Source organism: Leptodactylus fuscus, chromosome 2, assembly GCF_031893055.1.
Source record: "Leptodactylus fuscus isolate aLepFus1 chromosome 2, aLepFus1.hap2, whole genome shotgun sequence".
In the NCBI taxonomy this organism is placed as follows: domain Eukaryota; kingdom Metazoa; phylum Chordata; class Amphibia; order Anura; family Leptodactylidae; genus Leptodactylus; species Leptodactylus fuscus.
This window is the reverse complement of record NC_134266.1, coordinates 215,469,305-215,485,477: the sequence shown is the minus strand read 5'-3', so window position 1 is coordinate 215,485,477 and position 16,173 is coordinate 215,469,305. Positions and strand designations below refer to the sequence as shown.

General features: G+C 40.7%; 1 protein-coding gene across 1 annotated transcript in view; it reads right to left on the bottom strand.

Annotated features, from left to right (window-relative positions):
* NR4A1 (nuclear receptor subfamily 4 group A member 1) overlaps positions 1–15,654 on the bottom strand; it is a 42,116-nt gene extending 26,462 nt beyond the window's left edge. Inside the window, exon 1 of the mRNA XM_075265503.1 lies at positions 15,419–15,654. The gene's annotated coding sequence lies outside the window, so the exon portion shown is untranslated. The remainder of the gene's footprint in view (positions 1–15,418) is intronic.
* Between the last annotated feature and the right edge of the window lie 519 nt (positions 15,655–16,173).

The following is a 16,173-nucleotide window of genomic DNA, read 5'->3' as shown; positions in this document are numbered from 1 at the left end:
TAATGGGGTCTGTGTGGTTTCTGCGCAGTGTCCGCATGAATCATGCGGAAAGAAAAGTACTACAAGCACCACTTTTCTCTCCGCATAGTCTATAGCAGGGGTAGGGAACCTTTGGCTCTCCAGCTGCTGTGAAACTACAACTCCCAACATGCTCCATTCACTTCCATGGGAGTTCCCAGAACAGCAGAGCCAGTATGCATGCTGGGAGTTGTAGTTTTGCAACAGCTGGAGAGCCGTACGTTCCCTACCCCTGGTCTATAGTCTATGTGGTTTCTTAGATAACCGCTTTTTAATGGGTTTGCTGTTTTTAAAGTACAGTGGTCCCTCTGGTTTCATGATAGAAATATTGTAACATACAGTGGTCTTTTCTGAATCACTGTAACTTGAAATCAGACTCAACATTCAATGCTTGGCTGTTGGATCCAACAAATCATCATTTCACTGGTAAAAGCCTTGTATTAGTGAAGTGCATGCACCGAATGAATGACTAGTATAGTGCAGTACTACATGTTCTGTACTTATCTTTACCTGTGCCAGGATAACCTAATCCTTTGCTCCTTTGCTCACCAACTGTGAGAGCAACTCCATGGGGTTATACACTTTTGAGATCTCTGATAAAGCTTCTATCACCATAAAAAGAAAGTACAGGGATTTGCTATATAAGTATATTAGTTATCTGATGCTTTTTCTTTATCCTTTTTCATATTTTTGGTGACATTTTGGTGTCTTCAGATTCAACTACTAGTTTTCCAAAGTTACAATAATTTCAACTTACAATGATAGTCTCAGAACTAATATTGTAACTTGGGGACCACTGTATTCCCACACATACCACCCACCTGACAGTACAGAGCCTAAGTGGTATATCAGGCACCATAACTAACAGCACTTATTGCTCAGGAATGGTGGGGCTAAAGAAAAATTCCAGCTATCCCAAGGTTTGTGGAGTAATGCCTAGTAAATGATGCAAAGAGCTGCACTTGGAGGTAATGAAAGGTTCTCTTTAAGGGAAATTTCAAGTGGATACCATCAGCTATCAAGATAGCCTGGATGACAGATTCTCCTGCCAGAAGAAACAAAGCCATCTCCTAGCCATGAGTTTTCCTAGCAATAACAGCTGATCACCAGGGGGTGAGAGAAGACTGTCTCTAACAAAGAGTAGAACATGAGGTTATTCAAAATACAACATTGATTGAGAAAAAAAATTACAGTTTAAAAAAAAAACAAAAACAAACTTAGCAAACAAAACTTAAAAAAAAAATGTTTCTAAGAGTCTGGATGATAAAACCCGCAGTTTAAGAATAATAGGTCTACTATAAGATGACCAGTTTTGATACAGTAGATGACAGACCTGCCAAAACAGCCCCATTATTGGGTTTTTCAGATAACACAATTAGCAGACGTAGATCCTTCAATAACAAAGCAAGGTTGAGCGTACATCAGCAGTTTGGAAAACCGACTCATGACAGATGGTCTGTCAATCACAGTGGGTTTGTGGATAAAGAATTAAATTAGTGTATAAAATACTGCCACCGAAGTACGCAAAATGAGATCTGACAGTGCTGAGATATATAGCTTAGTAACTAAGTCTGTCCTCTTTCTCTTTGTGTCATACATATCTCTAGAAGATTTCTAATATAGTAAAGTAAATAGCCTGGACACCTGTTATGGGCATCATATGTACAGACCACCACAACATCGCTGTAACCGTGCAATCTAAAGCATGCATAGCAAACACCTGCTCCACACTAGACAGACACATCAACCTTTCCAGTTGGGTTTCTGCTCTATTAGTAAAATTGGCAGTGAACCAATTTAATAATACCAGACATCACGCTAAATTTTCTACAATGTTATTGTCAAGTATTAGCAAATCTGTTAGTATTCTGCTCCAAGGTATGTGGGTGTGTCTGGATGCATGTAAAAAAAAATAAAAATGGAATAAATAATAGTTTGCAGTTCTCAACGTAAACTGTAGATGAACAGAGGAGCAGTGCATGGAAATTCCCAATGTTTACAGCAAGAGGAAACTTCCACCTAAAGGGCAGCATTAAAATAATTGATCTTTCCCCTCTGTTCTAAGATGGATTTCCCAATCAATGCCATTTACTTAAAATGTTTACAAAATTTTTTCCAATAACTTCTTCGGTAACAGCATGTGAATATTAAATACAATGCAACCAGAAATGTTGGGTCTAGCTGGCGGATGTTGGATGATTTTCTCTGCTTTTTTTTTTTTTTTTTTTAAATCATTTTCCCTCTATGGCTGTGTTGAATAGCCCAGCTATTTTCTTTTGTGATGTCACACAGTTGGGCTTTGTGGTTGAGCCAATCAGAGTTCTTCCCTTGTTCCCCCTCCCTCTCACAGAAGTGGTATACATTGGATGATGCGTTCACAACTATATTGGTCTAAAGTCATAGGCCCACACTTACTAATGCTGTTTAAGGTGTCAAATTGTTTACACTGGCATATGGGGATTGGGTACAGTCTGAATGAAGTTAAACACTTTTGTTCTTTTAAGGGGTACCCGAGTTGAAATATGGGCAGCACAGTGCCCTTATAATGCTGGAGATCTGGATTCAAATCTAACATCTGCAAGAAGTTTGCATGTATACCTCGTACATTTAAAGAAGCAGTTTTCCCTACCTCTATCCATTACTACTACTACTAGTAGTAATTCTGCCAGGAGTAACTGTCAAATAAGAAAATGGGAAAAGCCCAAGAGAACACAATATATAAGATCCAGGGACACTAGACTCCATATCCAGGTTATGATGCTGCTAAACCCTGACCCAGAAAATAGAAAACTATGAGCACAAATCAGGAAAGTTACTTGCTGTCAATGACTAACATCCCATCAGAACTAACGCAGTCAGCTAGTCACAAATATAGAACAGTACATAGTAAACTGTTCTTAGACATGTTTGCTGTCTGTAGAGTCTGTAAGGAGAATCAGACCCTCCCTTCTACATTCACTGTGTGAAGAAAACCAACCCCTCTACTCACTGTGAACTCCTGTTGATTTTGAAGGTAATTCAGGATAGAACTACAATCAGAATAGGGAGTGAACAAAATATTAGAAGGGAGACATTTAGTGGCAGAAATTTTATAAAGGTTTTTCATACATTTTTGAATAAAGTACACTTCATTTTAGTCCAGAATCACATGCTCTATTAAATGACACTAAGTTGGCTGAAAAGTTAGTGACCATTTAAATACAATACTGTTGGCTGGCTTACTTTAGACTAGTAGGTTGCCCCAGAAAACTGGTGTATGGTACTAATAGATTTGGTGCAAATCGTATATAAATAACAGGTGTATCTCCAGAAAACATCAGCTAAGGACAGGGAGATATGGACAGCACTCTCACATTAGCATTTGTGCCTAGGCTGCCATGAAAAAGCTGGATTTTACAGTTTATTTTAATTGTCAGATTTATAGATTACCATATATTCCATTGAAGCTCCATTATAACTATAGCACAGAATTCATACTTACATTATGTGTAAGTGCACACTAATATTTCAAAGCCATGTCACTTAAGGAGTGGCAAAGTCTAAGGCGCCAGACAATCTGCCTACAGGCTCCTCAATTGTATATCCAGGTTGTCATTCAGCAATTAGAACAGTATCATGTTGTTTTCCCCTATGGGTCATAGCAATAAGGAACATTGTTGCCCTTAAGGCCCTATGCATATAAAACAATTTGGGCCAAACCGAAGCAGGATATGTGACTCCTTGTATCATACGGATTATTCTGGGAGTCCCTGCCTCCTCACGGCTCTACTGTCCATAGTACAAATATGTATACATGTATATATAGTACAGGACAGAAGAGCTGGGGGCAGACAAAGACTCCTGGCATCATAGATCACCATGATGAATGGAGGCCCATCTCTTGACTGGGTGAAGACTGGGAAATTTGGCCAATGTATGGGTTGGACTTTCCTGTTGAGACTGCCCCAGATGTATGGGGCCTAAAGGAGGCAGATACTCTCAGATAACTATGGTTGATGAGAAAATCTAACATGTAAATATAAGTATACTAGAGAAACCAAAATCCACAATGCTAAGCTGCCCCTTGTTCACACTGTATATACAGAGTCATATCACCAGCTTTGGTTTATATGAAAACGCTCTGTAGACAATATTTAATAACATAGAGCTGCCATTTTCCAATTATGTTCTTGAACAAGAATAATAATATGTTTTACATCATTTGGAAACTCTTCAGATCAAGCTTTTTGGATTTCATTATTTAACCAATAAATTTGGTCTTATCTCCTGGCTTCAGGGCACAGAAGATGACAGAATATTTTCGCTTTTATTGATGTTTTAATGAAAAGAAACAAAAGCAAATTATACAAAAACTCGCTACAAAATGGAAAATGTGCCTAACATATTTTCAGAAATAATTTCACATGGAAGGGTTCCCAGTATAGATCACCAAATGTTCAATATAGACTATAAAATCCTACAGAAACCCAACTGGAGCCCTACATTGCGGAAATGCAGCTTTTTTTGTTGCAGATTTTTGAGCCAAAGTCAGGAGTGGATTGAGCAGAAGGTAGAAGTATAAGTTTCCTATATATTTTCCATTCCTTTTGTAGCCACGCCTAGGTTTGGCTAAAAAAAAAAAAAAAAAAAAAAACGCAGTAAAATCCGCAACAAAAGAAGCTGTGTTTCCGCAATGTGGGGCCTCAGCCTATCTCTTGTGATAGTAGATGGGTCTTCATATACTAGGGTAGATTTACTCATTTAAGTGTGCCAGAATTCTTGCTCAAGTCAGAAATTTGGTGCCCGTGAAACCCGTCACACTTCTGGTGGTCTACAGTCAGACAAGGATCTGTAAATGCTGCAGATTTATCATCCAGCATAAACTACTGCAATAAACTTGGAGCATATTAAAACTGTCCAAATGTATTCAGTCTACAAATTAGAAAGTATTAGTAAATCTGAGCCACTGCCTTTTTTTTTTTTTCCAAGTGATGGGTTGATTTTCCACTCCTAAAATAGTTACGCAAATGAAAGACCTCAGTGGTTTTCCTGGGCTGTTTCTTCCAGGTGATGACACCGCCATCATCTGCACATACCGATGTCATGATCTGCTCTGTCCTCTCTATCAATACTCATTTGATGTCATTCTCTGAAGGAAGTAGACCTGCATCTTCTGGCTCAAGGAAAGGATTTTTTTGCCCAGTTGTGGAAGATGGAAAATTTGTTTTTTTACCTGAGGCTGGAAAACTTCTGTGGCAATTACTAAAGTCTGATTTAACATTGGTTTATACAGCTAGTTTCCATATTGGATATCTTTGACCTACAGGGTGAGAGGCTTATATGGACAGCCTTCAGGGGTGACAAATAGCAGGCTTCTTTGATCTTTTCTTTTATCCCTTTGGACTCAGAAGTACGGTCCGTGTGTCAGCTGTATTTCCTGGCTTGACTGTGGCTCTTAACTAAGCTTACAACATTATACTGATTTATGATAATGTGAGCTTCAAAAGTATTGCGGCTCTACTGTACCATACTCGCGTATCGCTATGAGTGCAGGACTGTAGAGTTACGGCAATTCTGAAGCTCAGTATGATACTTTTAATGCAGCGCACACACGGAAATATTTCTTGAATCAATACACCCATGTGAAAGGGCCTTTTATAAAAAAAAAACTTTTGCTTCACTGCTCTATTGAAGGGGAAGCAGCTGAAGAGGTTAAAACATCTGTGTTGAGTGTAGGAATTCTCTCTGTGTTTGCTTGGATTTCCTTTCACACTCCGTAAGACATACTAATAGGGAATTAAGATGAGCCCTAAGAACAAGGGATACAATTAAGGCTCAGTTCACATCTGCATTCGGGTTTCTGTTCAGGGAGTCCACTTGGGGATCCCCCAAATGGAAGCCTATACACATAGAAAAGCAGTTACCGTACCTGGGAAAACATGCAGACGTCATAGACTAACGGGTCCGTGTGGTTTACGTTCGGTTTCCGCACGAAACATGCAGAGAGAAAGGTGCTGCTTGCTGAAACCCGAACGCAGACCGGGCCTAAGTGTTCTTAGACTGTGTTAGGACTCTCAGCGAGCACAAGAACAAGGCTCCTTTAGGGGCCACACGGTGGCTCAGTGGTTAGCACTGCAGCCTTGCCGCGCTGGAGTCCTGGTGTTCAAATCCCGCCAAGGGCATAAAACCATCTGCAAGGAGTTTGTATGTTCTCCCCGTGTTTGCATGGATTTCCATCCCATATTCCAAAAAAGACATACTGATAGGGGAAAAATGCACATTGTGAGCTCTATGTGGGGCTCACAATCTACATAAAAAAAACAAAAAAAAAACAAGGCTCCTTTGTGAAACAAGCACTGATGCCCATGTTTGACAGTAGAAGGACACAAAGCTTTACTCTGCCATCTTCACCAGTCCTATAGCATGGAGTGCTGACCACACAAGCGCATTGCCATTCCATTCATACAGAAGACTCGCAGATCTTCATTCTGGTGATGGCTAATGGTCCTATCGATCAGATACCTATTCTCTATCCTGTGCATAAGAGATAAGTGTTGCTGTTTGAAAACCCCTTTAGGACTTGTCTTTTCTGAAACCTGCTGTAACCTCGAAGTCAAGTATTGTATTATAGTTTGGATAAAAATGGCAGGAAATGCCAGCATCCCCATGATCTTCTCTACCCATTAGCTTTTAATATTGATATGTGGATAGACTGTAGTAGGCTGTGATTTTACTCTACTCATATACAGGATAGGTTTCTCTATGCGTGCGGGTTCATTGTGTTTGATTACATGCAGCAGTCGCCCATCTTACATACAGTTACCATGACAATGAGGCAGATGGTGACACGTTCTCTCTGAATACTGAAATATCTCCATAAACTCTGCCCATGTTACTGTGCTTTCTGCCTGATAAACTCTGCTTTGTTACAAAATAATACAAAAAAAAAGATAGGTCTGTAATATAATGCCACAAGCACAAGCGGTTACACATCAGATTATATTTCAATGAATATGTAGATCTGATGAATTAGTAATAATTCCCACTGGTACTATACAAGCGTCCCTGCTCTGTATGAATAATCTAATGCCTGGTCCTGAATCCTCACCACCAGTCCCTGGTTACTGTACATATTAACTGGAGATTTGCCATAAGCAGTACTAATGTTACCAGTCTGGCTGTATGGAGCTCTTTGCAGATTCATCAAGACCAACGTACTCCATCCCAGTCTTTATGTTGGGTTTTTCTGTCCACTTGAGAAGTCGGACATCTTCACTTGCGGACAGGGAAGGAAGGGCACGGAGTGCAAAAGAACGCACCCGATGCCCACTTAAATAAATGACAGGTGTCACGGACACAGCTAGTGTCCGCTCCTAATGTCCGTGCCAGATTTAGAGCGGACACTACCTGTGTAACTTGGTTACACTGAAGTTGGTGCTGTGCAAGAACTGACATTACCCATGGTCAAAACAGGCGCTATTGGAAGGAATACAATAATTTGGATGGTACGTTTAATAATTCATGCAAGATGGAATTAAAGAAGATTGGGAGATGTTGGGCTGCTCTGGTGCAGTTTCCCCAAGATAAACTATAAGATCAGGCCAAAAAATGGCTATCCATGCCATAGATATTACACTGTCAGTGCTATTCACCAACTAAATGGCATTGCCTATGGGTAATATTAGCAGGCTTAGCACTCGACCGGCCTATACCCTGCTCTCTATTATATAGGACAAGTACAGTTTGCTCGTCATTATCTAATCATTTGGCTTTGTTGAGTCTCAGCACAGACTTCTATCACTGCGTCTAAAACAAACTGTCCTGCAAGCAGGGTCATTAGATCACCATGTGACGAATATACCATGTGAAGGGAGACCGATATCATGTATTACATCTAGACATCTGTTACATGGTGCACTACAGGGAAAGGTGCATGTGGTATAGGGATATAGGACTCATAAAACAGCATAAAAGAGGGATTAACGGAAAGGATATGTTCACACCAATAAGGTTAAGTTCACACTGTTTAAACACACTGTTCATGTATCCATAAAAAAAAAAAAAAATGTATGGTAAAAAAAACAACAGATGCCATGGAAAGGGTTTCCATTTTACTACAATGTTAAAAAATGTGCAGTAGTACAGAAAAGCAGTCTACCAAAACTAGAGTTATACGTTTCTTTAACACTGAAGTCTATGTAAAATTGATCCCTTTTTTATGGTATCTTTCTTTGCCACACACTGCTGGATTTCAGGAGAGCATCCACTACATGGAATCCCAGCTTGCACTAGGTCCCCAAACAATGAAGAGCCGGCCTGCTAAATCAGTGGTTACCCCCGGAATTTGGCATACCCTATGGAATATAAAAGGGCCTGGTGGGTTCCTGGTTGTTTTAAAACAAACTGGCAGAAGGACTTTTTCCTCCACCGATTTTCACAGACACTGAGATGGAGTCTCCGACACAGATGTGAGCATAGCCTTACAGTCTCATTGTATATAACTGTATTTCATACATCAACCATTGACTTTCTTGTATACCATGCAGTATGTTCTTTTTACGTTGGATACTTTGTACAGACACAACACAGATGTGTCTGATTTGTATTCATGTCCTTGTGGGGTTATTGTGCTTTGTGTTGTGCCTTTTCATCCTTTTTTCTTCCATACTGTAGATACATACCGTATATAGGTGCTAGGTACTTTTTCAAATAGGAGCCTCTATATACTTTCAGAAAATAAGCTATCCATATCAACAATGATACACAATGCATACTATATAGATGTATAATACATTGTGTCAATATTTGTGATGACTATTAATAACTGTTTTCAGAATATCTCAATAATGGAACTAATAGAAATGTGAATTACATGTACATGAGAGGGATACTGATACTGCACCCAACACACATACATTATATATATATATGCTTTAGCAGGTGCATTTACCATACAAGTACTTACTGTATTACATTATATAGTCTATACTAATTAAAAACTTGTGACATTTACTCAAAAAATTGCAGTGTCCTTCAAACTCATCAGGAAACAGAAACAGACAGGCTGTTATGATAAATCTGTCACTTGGATTTCATTGAGGAACATAAAAACTTACGGTCAAGGTCTAATGATTTTTCTATCAACCACTTCTGGTTTCAATTACAATATAGTTTTGGACGGCATCCAATGTAAATATTCTAAACTGGTAGGTAACACTTCCATATAAGCCAAGTATTAACATCTAGAAAAGAAACTTTACTCTTTGGTATGCGACCCCTTACGATGAACAAAAAGTCCACATACATATCAGAGAATAGTCAGCCAAACTTATTTTAGGCCAAACATGCAAGTTTATGGTGGAATCGGGTAAATAGTTTTTGGCTAAATGAGCCTCTGACCAACACCTATTATATGGGCATCAAAATATAGTCTGTAAACACTCATTTTCAAGAACGCAGTTTCAAGAGTTAACGTATGCCATATTTTAGGGGGCGTTTGCGCACCTATTGGTCATAACACAGTTTGTGCCATGATTCTGAAAAAGTTACAGCTAAAAAAAAAAAAAAAAAAAAAAAGCCAAAAAAAAAAAAAAAAAAAGCCCCAACCTCAACATATGACTATATCCTAACAGATGCAAATTATTACAGCAACTAAAACAGCCATTGGAGACAGGAATCTTAGATTTTAATAAAATCCAGGAATTGGTTTTATTTTTTTTCTTGGTAGCCAGAGGAAGAACTTTGACAGACATCAAAAGAATCAATAGCAAGTTTGGCGCTAGCACGAACATTCTAGGCGAATTAGCATTCCTGAGACAGATAGTTCAACAGACATTGATATACTAATGGACTTGACATCCCTCAAATGTAGTCTGACTGGTTCGCCCTCTTTTGCACTGCGATATTCTAGTCAGTATTATGTATCAGTATTTGTAAGTCAAAACTAGGAGAGGAGCCTACGCAGAACAAAAAGTATATGGAAAGATCTGCATCTCTCCAGTGTTTCAGACGCACTCCTTGTGTTGGTTTACAAATATTGAAGCAAAATACTAGTAAAAAAAAAAAAAAAAAAAAGTATGAAAGTGACCTTAAAGAGAACCTGTCATCACCCCCAGCCCTCCAGCACTTTGCATCCATTAATAGCCACCACCAATTCTGAAGCAATTGAAATTTTCTCTCTAGCCCCCACCGTTCCTGAGCAATCATTGCAGTCAATTCGGTAACTGATGTGCTAATTAGGCTCTCTACTGCCAATTGGGTGGTCTCAGGCAGGAGCAGGCAAGGGAATGTGGCTTAGACCATATCAGAGAGCTTCGAATCACACCACTTGCCTGTAACTGCCCGACACCACCTATTGGACAGAAGAGAACCTATTTAGCATATCAGGCACCAACACTAACTGCACTGATTACTTAGGAAAGGTGGGGGCTAGAGAAAAAAAAAATCCAACTGCTGGAATTATTTGAGTGGAACCTATAAAAGGATGTAAAGACCTGGAGTTTGTGGTTAAAGGGAGCCCATCACTGGGAACTTCATTTTTTAAGTAAACACACGTTGGACTCCTATGATAGTCCTACCCCTCTTTGGGGGCATTCACATGTAGGGTTTTTCTGTCCGCTTGAAAAGTCGGACATCTTTACATGCGGACAGTGAAGGAAGGGCACAGAGTGCAAAACAACGCACCCGATCGCCATTTAAATAAATGACAGGTGTCACGGACACAGCTAGTGTCCGCTCCTAATGTCCGTGCCAGATTTTGAACGGACACTAGGAGCGGACACTACCTGTCGGACACAGACGGTAGTGTGAACGCCCCCTTTCTCTCATCCTTGCAGCAGTTTTTGAAATATATTGTTTTTGGCAAATATGTAAGTGAAGCTTAGGGAGCATCACAGTGAATTACCATTGATACTGCCTCCTGGACTGTTCCTTTAAGCAGATTAGATCTTCCTCTTCACTGCCTAGCAGCCACCTCTGTCTTCAGCGGGATGCAAATCCCACACGTGTTGTTCATTCCTGTATCACTACAATAAGGATGGCCGGCGGAACATGCACTGTATGCGCTGCCCAAATCTGAGGTGGCCGCATGTACAGCGCATGCACAGGATTTAGATTCCGCTGAAGACAGGGGCAGCTGCTAGACAGTGAAGAGGACGAGCTAATCTACATTAAGGAACGGCGGAATGGCCCAGGAGGCAATATCAATGGTAAGACGCTGTGGTGCTTCCTGAGCTTCAGTTACATATTTACCAAAAACTATATATTTCAAAAAAAGCTGCGAGGAGGAGAGAAAAAGAGGTAGGACTAGAATATAATGAAATTGTAAAAGAGAAAAAAAATTGGAAAAAAACCCAAAAAACACCATCCTCAAAACTTTATTGCAGGGCTATTTGGGGTTCTAAACCACCCACAATTCCATATGAATTGGTGGTTTTGAGTTCCAAAAGAGCCCTATGGTATGGCTGTTTGCCATACTTATGGAGTCATAGATAATTTTTTTGTCTTGCAATTACAAGTTATGTTTCATTTAAAATTTTTCGTATTGGGTGCTGATTTTTATCTTAGCTATGGATCGCTCTGAGCCTCAAGTCCAAGACTCTTTTTCACGCACCTTGTTTTTAATTTATAACATGGATCTGAGATAATGGACATACGGGTTTGGAATTTTTTTCTGGTCTTTTGTACTTTCATTCCTCACCCTGCTGTTGGGCCCCCACTAAACAGATACTTATCCTATGATAGGGTATAAGTGTCCATAATGGCACAAATCCTTTAAGTTTTGTGTTTCCAACGCAAATCTTAATAAAGGTCCCTTAAAAGAGGCTGTGTGTCCTCTTAATAAATCAGGTGCACAGCTGTGTATCAGAATGGGAACCTACAGGACTCCTAACATCACAGATAACTACACTGCTCAAAAAATAAAGGGAACACTCAAATAACACATCCTAGATCTGAGTGAATAAAATACTCATTGGATACTTTATTCTGTACAAAGTTGAATGTGATGACATCAAAATCACACAAAAATAATCAATGGAACTCAAATTCATTAACCAATGGAGGCCTGGATTTGGAGTCCTCACACAGCATCCCCAGATTCTGTCACATCTGGAGACGCCATGGAGAGCGATCTGCTGACTGCAATATCCTTCAGCATGACCGGTTTGGCAGTTGGTCAGTAATGGTGTGGGGTGGCATTTCTTTGGAGGGCCGCACACAACCCTCCATGTGCTCGCCAGAGGTAGCCTGACTGCCATTAGGTACAGAAATGAGATCCTCAGACCCCTTGTGAGACCATATGCTGGTGCGGTTGGCCCTGGGTTCCTCCTAATGCAGGACAATGCCAGACCTCATGTGGCTGGAGTGTGTCAGCAGTTCCTGCAAGATGAAGGCATTGAAGCTATGGACTGGCCCGCCCGTTCCTCAGACCTGAATCCGATTGAGCACATCTGGGACATCATGTCTCGCTCCATCCACCAATGTTACGCTGCACCACAGACTGTCCAGGAGTTGGCAGATGGTTTAGTCCAGGTCTGGGGGGAGATCCCTCAGGAGACCATCCACAACCTCATCAGGAGCATGCCCAGGCATTGTAGGGAGGTCATACAGGCACGTGGAGGCCACACACTACTGAGCCTCATTGTGACATGTTCTAAGGACATTACATCAAAGTTGGATCAGCCTGTAGTGTGTTTTTCCACTTTAATTTTGGGGGTGACTCCAAATCCAGGCCTTAATTCGTTAATAAATTTGATTTCCATTGATAATTTTTGTTTGATTTTGTTGTCATCACATTCAACTTTATACAGAACAAAGTATTCAATGAGAATATTTCATTCATTCAGATCTAGGATGTGTTATTTGAGTGTTCCCTTTATTTTTTAAGCAGTGTACAATGGTAGAAGCCTCAATAATAGGGTTAGTGAGCATAGTGTTCAGGCTAGTACATCTGGCTCACACCCAAATGGGGTTTCACAGATAAAACGTGGTTATATGAATCTTGGCTAAAGTCCCATGCACATGAACGTGAACATGAAACTGGATGTGTAACAGGAGTTTTCTTAAAGTCCATTTTAAGAACAATGGGAATATACACATCTGTCTCTTTAATGGACCTGTTCTGTTTTTGTCTCTACAGGAACAGGCTGAACAATACAAGTGAATGGGTCAGTTTTAGACATCTGCCAAAATGGATTTGCCTCCAATGACTGCCGTTAAAAACAGATGAGTGGGTTGGGTCAAAAAAAATAGACTAATGAAAGTCATCCATTTGAATGTTAGTTACAACACAGGGCAAACTGATACAAAATGGATGTGAACAAACCCAGAGAATTCCTTTAAAGGGACTCTATCAGCAAAATTATGTTGTATGAGCCCCACATATGTGTGAATAGCCTTTAAAAACCTACTGCGCACGCTCCGGCGCCATTTTTCTCAATGGCAGTACGCTTGCATCCTTGAGGCAGGCAATACTGCGCACGTGTCGGATTTGAACCAATCCTGCCGGAAGAAGAGGACGATGAAGCCGGGGAAGAGCCAGGACTGGAGGGCGTCGCCGAAAGAAGAGGAAGGCGTGCCAGAAGATGACGTTGGACCGTGCATGACCACCCACCATGCACGATAAGTATAAATTACATATATGTTTTTATGGTTTTATTTTAAAAAGGGGGGGGGGGGGGACTAAAATAACATTAGCGGTGCCTGAATAGCCTGAATAGTCACGCATATGTGGGGCTCATACAGAATAATTTTGCTGACAGAGCCCCTTTAAGACACTAGAGTTTTAGAAGCTTTCTCCCAGAAAACTGATGAATAAGTGATGCACTGATTGAAAACAGAAGTTAAAAATTGATGGTTTCTTCAGTTTTTAATGTCTGTTTTTTTCAGTGTCATATGCATGTAGCCTAAGGTTCTGCTCAGACGACTGATCTGCGAAACGACTGTGATTTTTACAGCCAGTTTTCACCCGTGGGCCACATAATGTCATGGATCCCTCAGAGATTTGAGTCCATTGAGGGATCTGTGAAAACATGTAAAAATAGGATATTTTTTTAAAGACCTTTTTTGAGTGCCATTGAGGGACTGTCAAAACGACTTGGTCGTGTGAATAGCCCCATTCATACGTATTTGAGTCTCACAGCTTAAAGGGAGTCTGTCAGCAGAAATATCAATATCAAACTAATGACAGTACCTTGTAAGGCGGCTTCTATGCTTTCCAAGTATGCTTTTCTTATTCTGCATTGCAACTTAATTTTAATGAAAATCTGTGTGTTAATCTTATGCAAATTAGCTGAAAAGGGTTTAAAGGGCGCGCCTTCTCCTGCCTGGGCTTCACTCTCTGCTCTAGATAATTGCCCCTAACTACCGTCCAGCTTGTCCCCCATTGCTCGAGTGACATCTTCCACTTTGTCACACTATCTGTAGTTAAGCGGTCGATTATCTGGAGCAAACAGCAATAGCCCAGCAGGAGCTTTTGCTTAGAAATAAAATAACAGTTTTCACAAAAATGGAGCTGCATTGCAGAATAGGAAAGGCATTTTTGGAAAGTGTAGACACAGCCCTATTGATTTTCTTTCTGACAGACTCCCTTTAAGGCCTTATTCACATGTCTGCATATATTTTTTGCAGACCCAATACGTACCCATTTATTTCAACCTTAGGTAGCATGTCTTTTGTTTTTTCACTGATGCAACACACCAATAAAAGTCTATGGGTCTGTGAAAAAAATTATCCATAGACATACAAAATATAGAAAAGGAAACAAAAATACAAGGGTATATATTTACATATGGCTGATTTGTTGCACAAAAGGGCCCTGCAGAAAAGGATGAACTTGCTTCTGGTTTGGTACGGAGCTAAATTTTAGCTACGGAACTTTCTACAACAAATCTTCCATTTGTCAATTCCCCCTAAAAGGTGGATGGTTAGTTGTCATCTAATACTGTAAACATAGGTATAGTGTTTGATATATTATGTTTTGCAAAATATTCAGAGATATGGCACACAAACTAAAGTGCTGGTATATACAATATACATGCAGTATAAATGCACAGCCCGATGATATACCAGGTTCACCAACTATGGGTGCCACTAACCCTACGGAATTAAAGGGATTCTCCAGTTCTGTATTAGAATCAATGGACACCCCAGAGAACCCTAAAATAAAAACAATCCACTAAATTCTAGGACCCCCCCTGTTCATGATATCAGTGTACATCCCATATTTCAGACCCGCACCAATGTCATTTCAAACTCCCAGCCAGAAGTTATTAAACCTGGAGAATTCCTTTAAGACACTAGAGTTTTACAAAGTTTCTTCCACTGCTAAAACAGCAGCAGCATAAAACCAAATAGATTGACAGGTAAGTAAATAATCCCCAGCATCACCGTGTGACATGGAGGCAGCAGCCTCTGTACTTACACACTGGGGACTCGCTGTGTCTCTCTGTTATCAGGTTACAGGAGTCGGACACATCCACCTGCTGCAGCTCGTGGGGGGAGAGTAGCGGGGATCCCTGGGTCACTTACAGCCCTCTCCCCCTCCCTGTGCCTCCCTCCTGCCTGTGCTGTGATGTGGGAGCTCCTGCTCTGCTGCTGCTGCTGCCGGCTGCCCATCGCCCAGGCAGGGAGACAGGCATGGAAATCTGATGCTGCTTTGTTTGTGCACAGCACACAGCCTTGCTCGCATTCTCTCTGCCAGGTTCTTCCTTCTCCTGACCGGGGGAGGAGGGCCGGTGACGTCAGCGCAGGGCTCCATTGACGTCAGTGGAATCCCTGTATCTGCATCAATGAGCTAAATATAGCAGCACAGAAGAAAAGACTAAAATAACTCTCATGCCTTTTGTGTCACAAGCTCCAGCAGTTCTTCCACAGACAACAATGGGGGCCGGTTATATTTATAGGCTCCCTGGCATAAGGAGAGCTAATTACAGACACTTGATGCAGGCCAGCTCCTTATCTTCCTAAATATAAGACTCAAGACGTCAGCTCACATAATACAGAGCCTCTTCTGATCTTACTACTTCTGCAGTCGCCTACTTCTCTGTGCCAGAGGGGGTAAAGCTCTTACCAGGCCAGCACTGGTTAAACAAGGCTATATGTATATCTGTATGTATTAACAGGAGGATCCAGCTATTCACAACTGCACGGTTTCATTCGCACACCATCTAGGGCTAC